This window comes from Dreissena polymorpha, chromosome 12 (assembly GCF_020536995.1).
Source record: "Dreissena polymorpha isolate Duluth1 chromosome 12, UMN_Dpol_1.0, whole genome shotgun sequence".
Lineage (NCBI taxonomy): Eukaryota > Metazoa > Mollusca > Bivalvia > Myida > Dreissenidae > Dreissena > Dreissena polymorpha.
In genome coordinates, this window is record NC_068366.1 from 41175732 (window position 1) to 41191948 (window position 16217).

Below are 16217 nucleotides of genomic sequence, written 5' to 3' on the forward strand. Positions count from 1 at the left end.
GTAAATCCACTGCATAGCTATATTGAAAGATAAAGGATTTGCCACTGTTTGCGCTAAACAGTGGCATATCATTTCCCTCTTTCAATATAAAAATATAACATTCAATAAAGCGAATGTTCAAACGTTTTAAATACACGTTGAATATTTAACACGTGCATTTAACACTCACAAGGTGTTAACAGCAATTTGATGAGATGGGCTAAATAAAAGAACTGACGAGTATATCATATTGCAATCCAGCTGTATCTCAATTGATTGTGCCTTAAATGGATCTACAGTATTTTATTACGTGTTAAACTCCGTTTACTTTCGAGTTGAATTCGTCGCATGCCTCGTATAAAACGTGCAAAAAACAACCGTTATTTTTGCCAATGTGCATGCAAATGAACGTCTACTGCGAATTTGCTAGAAAATTGTTAAATAAGTGAATATGTAATGAATTCGCTCAAACGTGAGAGAAAACAGCGCAAAAATTCGACTTCCGCAAAAATAAATGATTCTGCACTATTCTGAATTAACAAATGAACTGCGCCCGTGCACTATTTTAACATATATTACTGTAAACTGAACATATATTTAACACAGTTTTCAAGTCTTAGTTTCTTCCAGATATATTATATAACACAGTTGATACTTACCGGTAAGTATGGTAAACACACGGCCGCAAGTAACTGGCGCCACTTCTTTTTGGATATGCATTATTACACGAGCCAATCATACTTCCTAGAGAGCGCTTAAGACCGGACGTTCTAGGTTTTAAAACATTTCAATATGTATTAGTTAAAAAATTCAGACAATGAATTGTTATTCAACGGAAATAGATTGATTCATCAACATACTCATACTCTTTAAAAGACCTGGGCGCGATTTCACCAACGTTTTACGAATAAATTATAGACTCAGAGTTGAGAAAAGAATCATCATCATTTCATCATTTATTGGCGAATCGGCATATTTGCCTTTGGTCATTTACAATCTATTTGAGGTTAATTATGGCCAGGACATACAAAAATACAACATATAAGCGTACAATACAATACAATAATAACAAACATAGCATTGGATAAATACAGAGCAAGTGGAATCAGTTGTAGAGTATATTTGCCAGATATAAGGGAAAGACAGAGTAATTGTAATAGGGAGCAGCATACACAATCGGAAGAATAGGAACTTCCTAGAGGTCAATGCATATCATATCATATTTCCTAATGGGTTATGTTTCCTCTGAAATTAGCGCCTCATGCGAAAACGAAAATTAGGATCTAACAAAGGACAATAGAGGCATACCTTGACAGGAAAAAAAATAGTATAGAAGATTTTTTTTTATTAATTAAAGAAAAACATGGATCGTAAACAATTTACAAAGAACATTCTAGAAGTCAAAACATACAGTATTATCGAATGAGTTATGTTTCCTCTGTAATTAGCGCCTAGTGCGAACACGCAAAGTTAGGAGCTATCAAAGGATATTTGAAGCAAAACTAAACGGGAAAAGATTATAGAAGAAAACAAATATAAAAAAAAATAAGTTAATTGCATAAAAATAAATAAAATGGAACGAATACAATGAACACAGAACTACATATATATAGAACGAAACATTACTACTATTTACTTCAGCTATCATTCAGTGGAGTGTATCCTTTTAGTCTTTACCGGTTTAGAAATAAAATAATACAATCCAATCAATCAGCTCTTAGGTTAGACGCTGCTTGGTGTTTGGTGCTCGATGGACGTTGTGAGGATTAGTTAGTATATCGGGATCACAGGTGAAGGGCGCGTGGCCAAGTCACTTAAACACTATCAATTTGTCATAAAACATTTTTTATTATATTGACAAAAAAAAAATTCTGATATGTTATATATGGTGTTGTTTTTTTTGTCAATATGATAAAAAATGTTGTTTTATGAAAAAATTGATAGTGTTAAAGTGACTTGGCCACGCGCGCTTTGCCTGTGATCGGGATCTTATCGGGTAAGTGTGTAACGTTTTCATTTGCGTGGAATTTGTAAGATTATATGAATTTCTGTCTGCCTTAATGTATGGCTTGTTTAGTGCAGTGGAAGCATTTCTTTTGCTCTGAAATGGATATGTTTTCCTCTGATTTCGGTCATGAATGATTTACAATTAATGAATTATGATTTAATCGATTTTGTATATTGTTTTTATTTATTTCGTGTGTTCAGGTGATGCTTGATGGTGCTTGGTCTGTTCGACGTGTATGGATGATCAGACCAAAGGTTTAATAGCCTTTAAAAATGCTGTATTTTAGCTTCTGTATCATTTATCTGATCGTTTAGTAATTTTTAAGGTGTATGGTATTTGTAAAGCCTAATAGCTTTTTTTCATCTTCTGTTTCCAGTTGGGGTATGTCAAAGGATGAACTATGCACATGTGCGTCAGAGGGAAGAGGGACATGTGACAGGGGAGCAGTGAATACAGCATCGATATAACTTCTGGCAAGCAACGAGAACAGTGTTTTTAGACATCTATAGCATCTACGTTCACAAATCATTCGTAGCTAACAGTTCTGATTTAAAGAGACAACATTATACAAGAAAAAGTAAAATAAAATAAAGTAAAGAAGAGAAAAAACAAAAATAAAAATGGAACAAATACAATGTACAATTGATCATACACAGTTCCATACATACAATATGATTATAACAGGGTTTGACATTAACTTTTTTTTAACAGCAAGACCATCGGACCAGCTCCTCTTAAAATGTACTAGCCCGAATCTGATGTCTACTAGACCACAAGGGACCTAGCAAATAAACACAATTGTGTCATGTAACTGTTTAATCATGTAACTGTAATCAGGATTTATCAGTAAGTAATCAGTGAACAACAAACAATTATTTGTATGCATAGACTAGAGTAAACAAATAAAATAAAACTATTTAACAACATAAATTGTTTGTTATCATGATCATTTCACTGTTTTATCAACACTTAAACAAATGATATCTGTACAGCTGAGCAGGTGATATTTATTCAATGTCATCAAATTCTGGCCATCTTGACCGCTGTGCTCCATGCCACCACAGCTCCAAGGCCCTTTTTCCATCATAATCTGAGGACGTTGGTCCCTCAATTGATATGGCCATAAGCCAGTTCAGAATGTCAATGTTCAGGCGAGACCTCCAATCTGTCTTAACTCTGGCCATCGTGGAAACCCTCTCTCACAAACTGCACTGGCGACTGGTATGCACAAGATTATTTCAACCAGCATAAGGATATTTTTAAAAGAATCTTTTAGATTCTGGTTGGTGAACAATCTGTGGTATCCGTTTGACACACTTGATGCGGCACTGCCTGACTGGCGATTCATGTGAATCTTCAGTGCTGGCCATTCTGCAATCTTAACATGATTAATGTCACATCCCATCCTTGTCAGAACTGAGTTGTAGTGGTCACATAATTTGTGTAAGCTATCTTCTCCATATACTGATCTCTCTGCATCAGTGACTGGCATGTTGACAGGGTAGAAGATCTGCATACATTTTAATAGCTCGTTTGACTCTATGTCACCAACTCTTTTGGTCATTTGGTCAATCACCAGATCGATCAAAGCATCGTGCTTGTTTCGAAGCTGTTCCTGGTTCAATCTCGGGGCGTTTAAGTGGACTCCCTTGTAGATGGTTTACCCCAGGGCGGTGATGTAGAGCCACAAGTCTCAAGCATGCAGTTTCAAGTGCCTCTGATGCTGCAGGCAAATCACAACTATCCTTCTGAAAAATCAGTGACAGGTGACTTAAGATACACAGAACGTCTTTGAGAAAGTGCATGTAGAAGATCATAAGTACATAATCTTTCATTTGGTTCAAAATTAGATGTGCCCTGCTTTGAACTTCGACTGATCCTGTTCTGCTTTCGAGTGTGTTCTCAAAGTGTGCAACAAAGATTGTGTATTTACTCAACAGAACGTTCATACAACGGCTGAGATGTGGCATCCATCTTGTTCCTGACATGTTGACTGGATTGACCATATCTTCGTCCATGACATCAGCCAATAACTGAAGCTCTCGGGGTGCTTTTCGGCTGTAATGATAGTGTTTGTGTAGGGACATTTAAACTGACTTAAGATCATCGAATATCTGTCCATCCTTTTCCCTCATGGCATATATTGCACCAAGTCCAAGTCTGTGGCTAACACAGTGCATGGTAAACAAATGGGGCACCTGGTCCCTAAGCAACTTGGCAACACTTGGTCTCTTCCCTAAATTAACGCTTGCTCCATCTGATCCAGTTGTTATCAGTTTCGGCTTCCAATCCCACCCTGGGTCAATAGTGTCAATGGCAGATTCAATGGCCCCTAGAACCCCCTCTGCGTGTGTATGATCCACTGCTTTTATACTCACAAAAGCATTCTTTGGAATCCCCTCGTGAACAAACCTAGCGTAGACAATTTCATTCTCGCTAACAGACACATATGTTGCCCCATCGAACATTATGGAGAACACATTTGCATTTTGTAACAACCGTATTGTCACACTTTGAATGTCGTCGTAAATATATTTCAAGAAACGTCTACAGGCTTTGTCTGTATGATAATTGTTAAGCATTGTAACACCATTATTCTGTTGAAGAAATAGAAATCTCGTGTACCTTGTGAAAGGAAGTTCCTCTTTTGCAAGAAATATGCTTTATTAAAACATACAGGTATTGGAGAATGTTGCTCTTCGTTAAGTTTTCTTATAGCAACATCCATTGGGCCAACAACACCAGGCATTAGGCAAGCTTCATCTCGTGATGCAGACGAACAAGCAACATCACCAGTGTGTGTCGTAAACACAGCTGAAGACGAGCTTTTTAATTTCTCAATTTCATACTTTTGCCTATATAATTAATATTCATGACAACTTGATCAATGGAAACACGCACTTTCCGCGGGAAGCTCTCTTTCGCGTCTAAAAATAGCGATGAATCATGTGAATGCCCCGAGTTTATTTATATACGCTAGTTTCGTTCTGATGTAATTAACGAATACGATAGTAATTTTACACATTAAGAAAAAACCTTTTCACAGCAATTAGTTATAGTAATATGAATCAGTATAGATTTTTATGTATGATCATTCGGACAAGCTAGCCCGCAGTTTTACTAGCCCGACCATCGATCTTACTAGACAATGTCTGTCGGACGTGCCTTAGTGTCGAACCCTGCAGTGATAACAAGGTGAGGACGAAAAAAAAACTAATTTTCAAAAGAATTTCATTTTAGGTTGTACTGATAGTGCTTCGTGCCATGACTGAATGTTTTGGTCTTTTAGTATTTGCGAAAACATGGGAAGTGAACAATCGCTCATAGTAAAATCTAAAAGAAGATTACCAAAACCAAGCTTGTAAAGCAAAGTAGATAGGGATGAGAACCACAAACTATTCAAATCACTTATGCGATTCTCTTGAGCGAACTTGTTTTTTTTTCTAAGTTTCAAAGCATTGTATATGAAATTTGCTGTATTTCGTACTTTACTTACTTTCTTTTCAGACATAATGTATTTGAATTTCATAATATTTGGCCAGTTTGATGAAATGCTATAATCTTTTCTCAGATCTGAATAGACAGTACAACATAATAAAAAGTGGTATTCCGATTCAACAACACTTTGCATACAAAGTTTACATATTCTGTTTGACATACATATTATGTTTGACCTTTCTCTATTGTTATATCTACCAGTTTCAATCTCAAGGGAATGTGATGAAAGTCTGAAACGGGTTATTTCCTTACAATGTTTTTCATTTTTTATATTAACTAGATAATTTTCATACTCGAAATCTTCTTTAAATTTTCAAAAGAATTTCATTTTAGGTTGAACTGATAGTGCTTCGTGCTATGACTGAATGTTTTGGTCTTTTTGTATTTGCGAAAACATGGGAAGTGAACAGTCGCTCATAGTAAAATCTAAAAGAAGATTACCAAAACCAAGCTTGTAAAGCAAAGTAGATAGGGATGAGAACCACAAACTATTCAAATCACTAATGCGATTCTCTTGAGCAAAGTTAATTTGTTTCATCAAAGTTTCATGCATTAAAGAGTTTGGTGAGTTAATAATCTTTAGCTAGAACTTAATTGATTTTTCTTTACAAATGGTTGTTAACCAAATTCTTCCAAGCTCACCAAGGACAGCAGCATTTGAGGTTTGTCATTTTACGCCTAGAACATATTTACAGAATATGATATGCAGTTTGTCTAAGTCAGTTAAATTGTAAATTCCCCAAACTTCCGCTCCATATAGCAAAATAGGGACTACAAGTGCATCAACAAGTGAAAGTTTTGTTTTAATATCTAAGGAAACTCTACTAAAAATCGACAGCACGCCTTCAGGGCTTGATCATTCAAAAATTGTACTGTATGATTAAATTTACCATATGACAAGAAATTTATGCCTATATAGCAAAAGTTATGGACCACTTCAAGAAGCTCATTGTTAATAGTCCAACGAAAGTTACAAATGCTTTTCCGTTTTTCGAAGATGAATATTTTTGTTTTATTTTAATTAATCTTCCCCAACCTATAAACAAGAGCAGACAACTCTATCAAGCATTTTGTCATAATTATGGCCCCTTTCCACTTAGAATATGCAGCAAATGTTAAAGTTTTCGTACTACCCCATTTAGTTTCATTGTCCCTTGACATATTGCTTTTATATTTTGCATACTTGTTTACCAACATGACCCCAACCTATAAATTTGAATTCCAATGAAAGCTTTACTGGGCAATGATCAGAAAATTCGTTAATATCGAGTATTTCGAAATAACTGCTTAATTCAAAAATATTGAAATTCACGATAACGTAGTCAACTATGCTAGCAGCTATTTTACTACTTGTATTATTGAAACATGTGAATTTACCCTGCTCTTTGCGACCGTTAACAATAAAAACGCCGTTTTCTTTACATAACGTTAATAGTCTATAACCAAAAGCATAACAGTGACTGTCATATGATGATCTTATTGGCAAATTATCAACGGGAACCTCGCATACCGGCATATCAATATAACGGTCTAGATTAATATTTTGAATAATATCAGGTTTATTGGCTGTTCTTGAGTTTAAATCACCGGTGATCAGTACCTCACCAAATTGACTATAGTATCGTGTATCGGACGATAGTTGTTCAAAAAAGTCATTATCAAATAAAGGGGAATTCGGTTGTTTATATACTGTCGAGTCCTCGGGCGGAATGTAACAGCTACAGATAAATATATCATTTTCATTCCCCAAAAATGACTTGTTTAGCTTAATCCAGATAATGCCTTTATCGTTTAAATTCTCAAGCGTTATATTCCAAAAAACCTTTTCTTTATAATATACGCAGACACCTCCACTATTTCTTTTAGCATTTCGGGCGAGGACACGTAAACAATAAAAGCCTTCAATATCTACATTGTCAGTTTTTGAACTCCAGGTTTCAGAAAGAAACAACAGATCATAATCATTTACAAATTGTAAAAAATCGGCGTCATTTAATTAAGAGTCCCTGGATGTTCCATGAGATACAAAGGAGCTGCTTGTCGTTGCCTATGGACCGCTTCTCCTTCCGGTTGCAGGATGTGCGTAAGGTCGGTTCCTGTTGTGTTGTTGCGGCAGTTTCGGTACTGGACCCGGAGGGAGGCGGTCGTAAGTGTAGCGAACCCTGTCGATGAACAGCACGTCGTATGACAGGGACTCATCCTTACCCTGCTGTCGGGCTTGTACTAGATATGGTATGAGCTTTTTCCGTCGGTCCTGAAATGCCTTCGGAAACTGGTCGCTAACGCTAACGCTACAGTCTCGCTGTTGATTTCGGGCAGAGTCCTTAATTTTACATTTATCCCCATAAAAGTTAAATTTGACAACCACTGGTCGAATTTTCCCTTTTTCAAATTTACCGACCCTATGGGCTCTATCAATTTTAATATCCACTTTGGCATTAACAATTTTGAGGTCATTCTCACAGAAATTTAGAATTTTGTCCATTCAATTTTAGGACTTGCGTGACTCAAACGATTGCTCTTCTGGCACATTGAAAATTAGCAAGTTGTCTCTCATTGAGCGTGATTGAAGTTCTATGATGTCCTCGCTGAGCTGTGAATTTAGGCTGTTTAATGAGTCTATTTTTTCCGGAAAGAATTTTTCTTGTTCACATTAACCACTGACAAGTTTTTCAAAGTGTTTGAGTTGTGATTTTAATTCGTCGCAATTTTGGCTATCAAAAGAACGACTCCTTTCTATTTCCATCAGTTTATTTTCAGTTTCGGTTAATTTTGAATCTTAAGTAATCACTTTGCATTCGATCATTTTATTGAAGATTGTTTTTATATCCGCTTCAATTTGTTCCAGTTTGCCTAATTTTAGTCCATGCTTTTCTGTCTATTTTCAATGGAGCAAAGTTTGTTCATGATTTCGCTGTACAGACCATGGTCTAGGGATGTAGGTGCGCATGCACTAAGTTGCTGTGATTTTGCGAAGGGAAATACCGGCGACCCTGGGTTTTGGATCAAATATTGTAGGTGCGGGGCGACATAGTGGCCTGGATAAGGATTGGCTACTCCAGATGGTGAAACACCGGATGTCGGTGCAGGATAGGTGTCCGACGGTACACTTCCCTTTTGAGGCGGTGTGCTGTTTGACATAATTTGACATTTTTCAGGTTGGTTAGACATAGTACCAGGAGACGCCTCTTCTTTTGATCGTTTTTTGCCTTTTGTCATCGGTAATGTTTATTGATGGTATCGTTAGCAACTATTATACTATGTCCATAATAGCGCAGGCTAAGCCTAGATCGGACTATGCCTTTGTTCTCGCTCTTTCTCCTCGTGATATTTTTAAGCCGTTAATATCCACTTGAATTGCACATGGATTGCACAAGAAGAGTTCAACATTTAATCACGTGCACAGTTTCAGTGAAAAGTGCTCAGATAAACTTGAATAGCTTATGTTTTTGAGAATACAGCCAATATGACAAATTATAGACAATTTTTTACATTTAAAATCGAAATATCGTTTTATCCATGATTCGTATAATAACACAATCACATTCAGTATAAAGTGAACTTAACAACGATCACTTTTCATGCATTTAACATGATTTGATATCTCTAAAATATTTCATTTTTAAATTTGGGAAATATAAGTCTGAGTCTATAATTTTGAATTAAAATGTTTGTAAGTACGGGCCCGGAAGCATACGGGATGGAGGTCAGCACGCAAAAGTCGAAGATCAGAATGAACATCACAACCAACATTATAGTGCATACATCACCATTATCGGCGAGAAGCTGGAAGAAGTGAACAGCCTCAAACACTTAGGAGAAACCCTGTCCAAGGATTTACCAGTTCCACTGAGGTCCGAATAAGACTTGCCATGGCGACCGCAGCGATGGCAAGACTGAGCAGGTTTTTGAGAAGCAGTTCCATCAGCTTCCCCACCAAGAGACCTGGACTATGCTAGCGGACACTTTACGTAGTATGCAGGCATTTGAACATCCGATAGAACTCATCTTTGTTTCCTTAAAATTATTTAATCCTCTATTGATATAAATTTAAAGAGTATAACTCACTGCGTTTGATGAGAATTGTGATGTTTATAAATAAATTTCAAAGAGTTTTCCTTAGTTGTATATTGCTTTTCATATGTACAGTTGCGGTTTTAAGGGTTGGGATGGGGTGTGTTGTGCCTATTTAGATTATAGTATTACAAACATGGAAGCGGATCACGCACGGGGATGGCAAACGCCCGATGACATCATTATGGTTTCACAGACTTAGGCTCAATCCTTAAATAATTGGCAACATTCTCTGTAAGGATGACATGTTCGCAAAACATACTCAACCAATGAAAAGAATGGAAAGATGGGATGTTTATAGTAGTGCAAATCTCATTAACATAATACGACAGAAGCGGTGATATAAAACATGCCAATTTATTATATTGGAAATATCCATTGACACCAAACTCCTGTTTTAAACGACAACTCCTGTTCTAAGCATGACCTCCTTGGCGTTTGCTCCACCACTTGTTGAACAATTGGAAAAAACAGTGATCGATTATAAGCCAATATATTTTATAATGCTTCAGCTTGAATAATTTTTTATGCAACTGTATATTTTCATTTTATATAAGTGAGGAAACATTTGCCCACCACGTAGGCAAAAGCATCTAATCGTTTCTTAGACTTTCCACAAAGTCACGACTCATAAAGGTCCTTACGTTTTCAAATGAGTTTCGAGTGTCCGTATCTGTGTATTTACTGATGACCAAACTAGTATGTGTACATAAAGATCATATATTAAAAATATATCATCCTTTCTTTGAACAGAATATTTAACATATCTATACTAAAGTACCTTACTGTATAAGTTCGTGTTCTTCTTTTACCGATGCTGCATTCCTAGACACATATTTTACTATTGTTAACAATAAAGTGAAAATAACTCTATATGACAAACCAGATGATTTTATTTCGATATCGTATCTTTCCCCTTTCTCGGATGGTAATATCCTTGATGGTCTTTCTTATAGAATTTAATTTTCACAATTTGCTCGATACGCTAACTCTTGTTCATGATTTAAGGTTTTCAATAACCGTATCCACCTTGCATTTACAAAGAAATTGTAAATAAAAGGCTTCTTATACCCTAATATTTGTAACAAAAACAAATACTACACACATAATATGTCTTATAATTGCATCTGATAAGAAATGTCCGGAATTAAGCATAGTAAGTTTTAACCGTATTTTTTGTCGTATTATTTGCTTGTTGGTATTACATTTTAAGTACTCAATAAATCTATGAAAATGCGCAGTTTGGAAATTCCTAAGCTTCATTGAGAGCTGTTCCAACTTGGGTGGATGAAGTCCACGACAAAGACAAACAAAAGCAATGGTATGACTTTATTTTATTAAGATCACCGATTGAAAAAACAATACACACCTATCTTATCTATGTTAGGACTTAAAAACAAGTGGTTTGTTACAAGCCATGTTCTAAAGATGTGGGTGGGTTTATAGAAAAGCAGATTTTCAATTTAGCTCTTCGCGTCGACAGTTCATAAACTACTTAATTTAAAGTGTTTCTTGTTATTATATAATGCATTTCTCAAATACCCTCATATATCAGTCAGTGCTCCAGCTAGGATTTGAAAAAGGTAGGGGGGGGGGGGCTATTTTGTCAAATGGGCACTTCGGAGCGCGGTATTTTGTACAAATGAAATTTTTGAGCGCTCTGTCGGATCCCTATAGCTGCCAGGACTCCCTGTTGCACATCATTTTTTAAATTATTATTAATACAGTTAATGTAGTTAGAATATATTAGTTTGATAATTAATAAACCATGCAAATATAATGTCAAGAATGAGGAATAAAATTATAACAATGTATTATGAGATTTATAAATTTTAATGTGTAAATGTGATTGTCATGTATGGATTTTAATTTTATAGAAACTTTCATCTGCAATAAATATGAAACTTTTTTAAACAGTTTGCATCCTAATGCATGTTACAAATTATTGCATCGAGTTTCAAATATTTTGAAAATCATTTCACTGACTAATTGAAACAAAATTAATTGTTTCATTTTTTCAACTAACTCCAGTGCAATAGTGAAAGTAGATTAGCAAGTGCAAATATTTATCTCAATTTGAATACTGTTATCCATTTCAAACTTAAATATTTCTGGAAATAATTATTTAATATGTTTAAAGCAATAGAGCTGCTGTGCTTTAACATTGTTCAGATCTTATTTACAATGAAGAAACGATTTGCATTGTTTCCTTCCAGGAGTCATAACAGTGTGTCCGCCATTTTGTTTCTTTTGTCAGAAAGTAATCGTTTTGAGTTCATGTGAAATCAGTTAAAAAAAACAATAGAGTTATCTTTTTACTGAAAATAGTTATGAGATTCATTTTTAAACAATATGTGATCAGGGGTGGTATTCCAGAAGCATCTTAAGTTAAATTTTATGTTTATCCTTAAATTGGTAATTTTTCGTAAGTGTTTTATTTCATACTGCATATTTAGGCATCTAAAATTACATCAAAATAACATCATAAGGTCAATGTTATTTGAGGAATACCAACAAAAATATGCATGTCTTTATTTAGTGAAGTAATACAAAACATTATAATTTTGAATTTAAGTGAAAATATTTAATAAATGACTAAAATGTTTCTGTAATACGACCCCTGATAACATGCTTGACATTTCTTTTAATAAATAATTTTGATAAATTCGTTACCACCGGTCCATTCTAGCTTTGAATAAAAATGGCCGGCCCAATTGACAATTATTTACTGGTAGTTTCAAATTCCTTCATTCAGCCAAAATGAGCTTAGAAAGTCAACGAAAGTAAACATACAGTTCCATTTAAGTGACATGAACTGGATCATAAAGAGCATATAGAATGCAAAATATGGATTTATTAGCCAAGCGACCAGCAAGTGGAGGACATATATAGAGAATAACAGGTTACTGCCTGATCGTTTTGTAATATATCAGGCGAGGCTTAGAATAAAATAACGGCGAGGCTTGCAGAGCCGTTATTTTATTCGTGTCGAGCATGATATATTACAAAACGATCAGGCAGTAACCTGTTTTCTGTTTATCATACCACTGACAGCACTCACTCCGTTTTTTTCAGGAAATAATGAAAAATAATCGCTACGCCCTGGTGCCGCCGCATTCGTTTATCTCGTATGAATCTTTCTGAAAATAGCATTGATCCTCAACACGAAAAGTAGCGCCATTAAATGAAATTATATAACGCTGTTTCTTTCTCTTTCTTCTTTAATTCTGCAACAAAACTTTAAGCAGCAATACTTTATTACACAAAATGAAAACATATGTTATACATTTTAAAGGCAAAACTTGATAACCGTTGGCCCATGTCAAGGCCAGTGAAGTCGCTCACGTCTTCGCAGTGTGTTAGTCCATATAAACGGACTCCCAGAACCTTTGATAATTTTTGCTATGGCGGCTCTGGGAGTTCATATGCACTCCTTCATACACATGGGTGCAGTTCAGCGCACGGAATCCGTGCGCTTCACTAGACAGAGTTACAGAAGTAGTTCGAGACAAATTGAAGAAAATAATGAATAAACTTCATAACCATGTTAAATTTACCTGAATGGAAACCTACGGATGTTATCCTTTGCATGCATCCGATAAAAACACGACGATGTTTCAATACACTTTTCTCGCTGACATTGTTATGTTTAAATTTGAAACAGTGTAATCTGTATCGAATACCACATCGTTATCGACTTTTGGCTCCAACACATAACGCGACGAACAAAATATTGGAGTAATGCGACCTGACCTATTTTGGGTCAATTTTCCAATATGGCGGATACAGCGTACAAAACAAAACCTTAGTCAATACAAATCAATTATTTCTTGCTTAATTGGTACCATTTGGATAAGTTTGTGGTTTAGATAGGTAAATTTTAATAAGCTCTTGCAGTTTCAGTGGTCATTAACTTTTGAATTGTTGATAACATTTTGCACCCATGGACAAGAGAGAGCGCATTGCAACTCTCAGCCTAAGCTGAGAGTTGAATTATTGCAACTACGCAGTGTGTCAACACGTGTAAAGAATTGAAGTATGTTTTTATTAGAATTTGGAATATATACTGCGCGTTTGATTCACTGTGGTAGTTGTGCGTAGATATTGAGGTTCTGCACGTTAAGTACAGCTTCAAAAAACATGCCATTTATTGGATTTTGGCCAGGAAACTGTGCTTGTGAAACTGCCGGGTGGGTGGGGAGAGAAAATGTTCATTTCGGAAGTGTTGACAGAAGTGCATGAAACAGATGGAGTTGAAGTAAAACATGTTGCCAAAAAGTTTGAACATCTTTTTTGTGTTTGTTTGGAAATTTCACTGTAATTGATTATCGACTGTACGTTTTTGTGTCCTGTTATTTGCATGATTTCGGTGGGTGCGATATTGGAATCCCTTAGTTTTTGAACAAGGTGTTTTCTAGCAGAATGATTACTTATGTTGTTGTTTTTTTCAAAACCGGTCTCGATTGCCATAGTTTTCAACATTTTGGGGAAAAAATCACCAAGTTTCTGCCGTGATTAAACAGTGATTAAATTTACCTTTTCCTTGTTGTTATTTTTAGATTGTTCTGCTTTCTTTCAGGCAGTCACCTGTATGGGAAAATTCTGGACCACTGCTCCGGAAGATAGAGTATGGGTAATTTTGCTCTTTGAAGTTTCCGCTCAAAGCTTCCCACGATGCTACGCAATGTGACAGACTCGTATTCATCACCATCATTCTTGCGAATGGAGAGCAGATATATGCAGCAAGATATTCATCTAGATGGTCGACTGATAAATTGTGGAATGCCTGCGTTTCGCCTTTCTTGGCAAGATATTTTTGAAATCGACTTACATCTGCGAGTGTTTTCCGGATGGTGTTTTTGTTCGGCTTCAATTAATGTTTTACATCTTAGGTTGTTATTTCTATGGCGTCTGATATGTTTTCTCTGTTCTCAATTTTTGATTTTGTTTCAGTAAGGGATTCTAAATGACTTTTATTTGAATTGACATTTGCATTCGTGCTTTCATCAAATGGTTCATTAAATACTCAGATTTTTTCCAAACTGATTGGCAAAGTCTGCCTAGGATCGACATAACAACTTCCTCCATTAAACCGTCCCAAACAATGTCATCTTACTTCATCCACAAAGTCTGACATGGTAATGTTTATTTATTGTATTAAATATGTTTTTTATGTTTAAGTCCTTATTTTCAAAAGAAATTAGCTTTAACTAGCCTTATCAAACACAATTCCTGTGGCAAAATTGGCAAACTGTAGAAGACGACAAATGTAACCTTAATAATCATTTATGATTTAAAATTATTTCATTATTTAATGCATATTACATTGGGTTTTATTGTGAAGTGTGTTACTATTTTATTTTTTACTATTTTTACTGTTTTTTTATTGTTTGTTTTATTTGTTTGGTCTGTTTATATTAAGTGCTAAACTTTTGACATAACCTTTGACCTTTGATGTTTGCAAATGATGGCGTGTCAAAAAAAAGTAGTCCGTTTGTTACATGACGTCATCAGCATGTACTTATTCATTATTAATATTTGGAAAATACGTTTTTTTCTGTTTTTGTTTCTGTTTGTGGATTAAATGTTATACCTCTTGGTATCAAATTGTTTGTTTTGATAAATCTGATTCAGTTTTACAATAAAACAAAACATATTAATTAAGTCTTAGTAGCCTCCACACATGACTGATATATGAATTTCCTGTTTACCGTGATATAAAAAAAGATATCAGGCAACAGGATATCAAGCAGATATCAATGTGGTGGTATGATAAAAAAAAGATATGGCAGATATATACGGTCTCAGCATGGGCAAGTTTCCTATAGTTTGACCGTATATATCTGGTCTCAGCACTGCAATCGTAAATCTAACACTTTAAAGGGCATTTAAGACCGCCTGGAACATGATCAGTTCATAAGTAGGTGCTATTTGGTATCAACCGTGCCGATCTGTTATACAACTTGTAGTGAAACGCGAACGAACAGATAAAAAGCGCAGGGTTGGGCTTCAGACGGGCAGGCGGGAGCGCTCTTGCATTAAGGCCTAGCAGGAGTACTGATCATTTGACAGTACTAACAAAATATAGTTGTGAAATAAGGTCACTTCCAACAGCCTTGCCGTTGGGCTAACTCTTTAGCGACGAGGTTAGAGTGTCTGGCTTCCACTCAATCCCCCGTTGGAACTCAGGATTTTTCACTTTAATATGATTGATGTACTAAAAGAATAATCGAATTATCATATTAATATCTTAACACCATATTAATTTATTGCATAAATAATTTAATAGTTTCGCATATGACATTACTGCATTTCAGCATTACTAGTTTACCATGAACACCATTCATTTAAACTGTAGTCACAAAAACAGCACCACTGTCTATAATTCTGAGCTAGAATGACATTGGGTATTTTGGTGTTAAATGGGATAGAAAGTACTCAATTTAAAATAAACATGAATAAAATAAGAGCTTACAATCCTTCAAATGCTTTTATCAAGTAAGCTGATATAATTATAAATAATTTGTGTTTACGGCACACAGAAAAATAAATATCATGGTAATGCTTGCACAATGTTCCATTTTTTCTTGAAACATTTATTTAACAATGATTTTGAAAAAAAATAAGTGCTTCGAAACTCAAATTAGTTTAACAATAA

At 35.3% G+C, this 16217-nt stretch overlaps 1 protein-coding gene across 1 annotated transcript in view; it reads right to left on the bottom strand.

Moving 5' to 3' along the window:
- Nucleotides 1-16217, bottom strand: part of LOC127852550 (uncharacterized) — a 210728-nt gene that overhangs the window by 100094 nt on the left and 94417 nt on the right. The window lies entirely within an intron of this gene.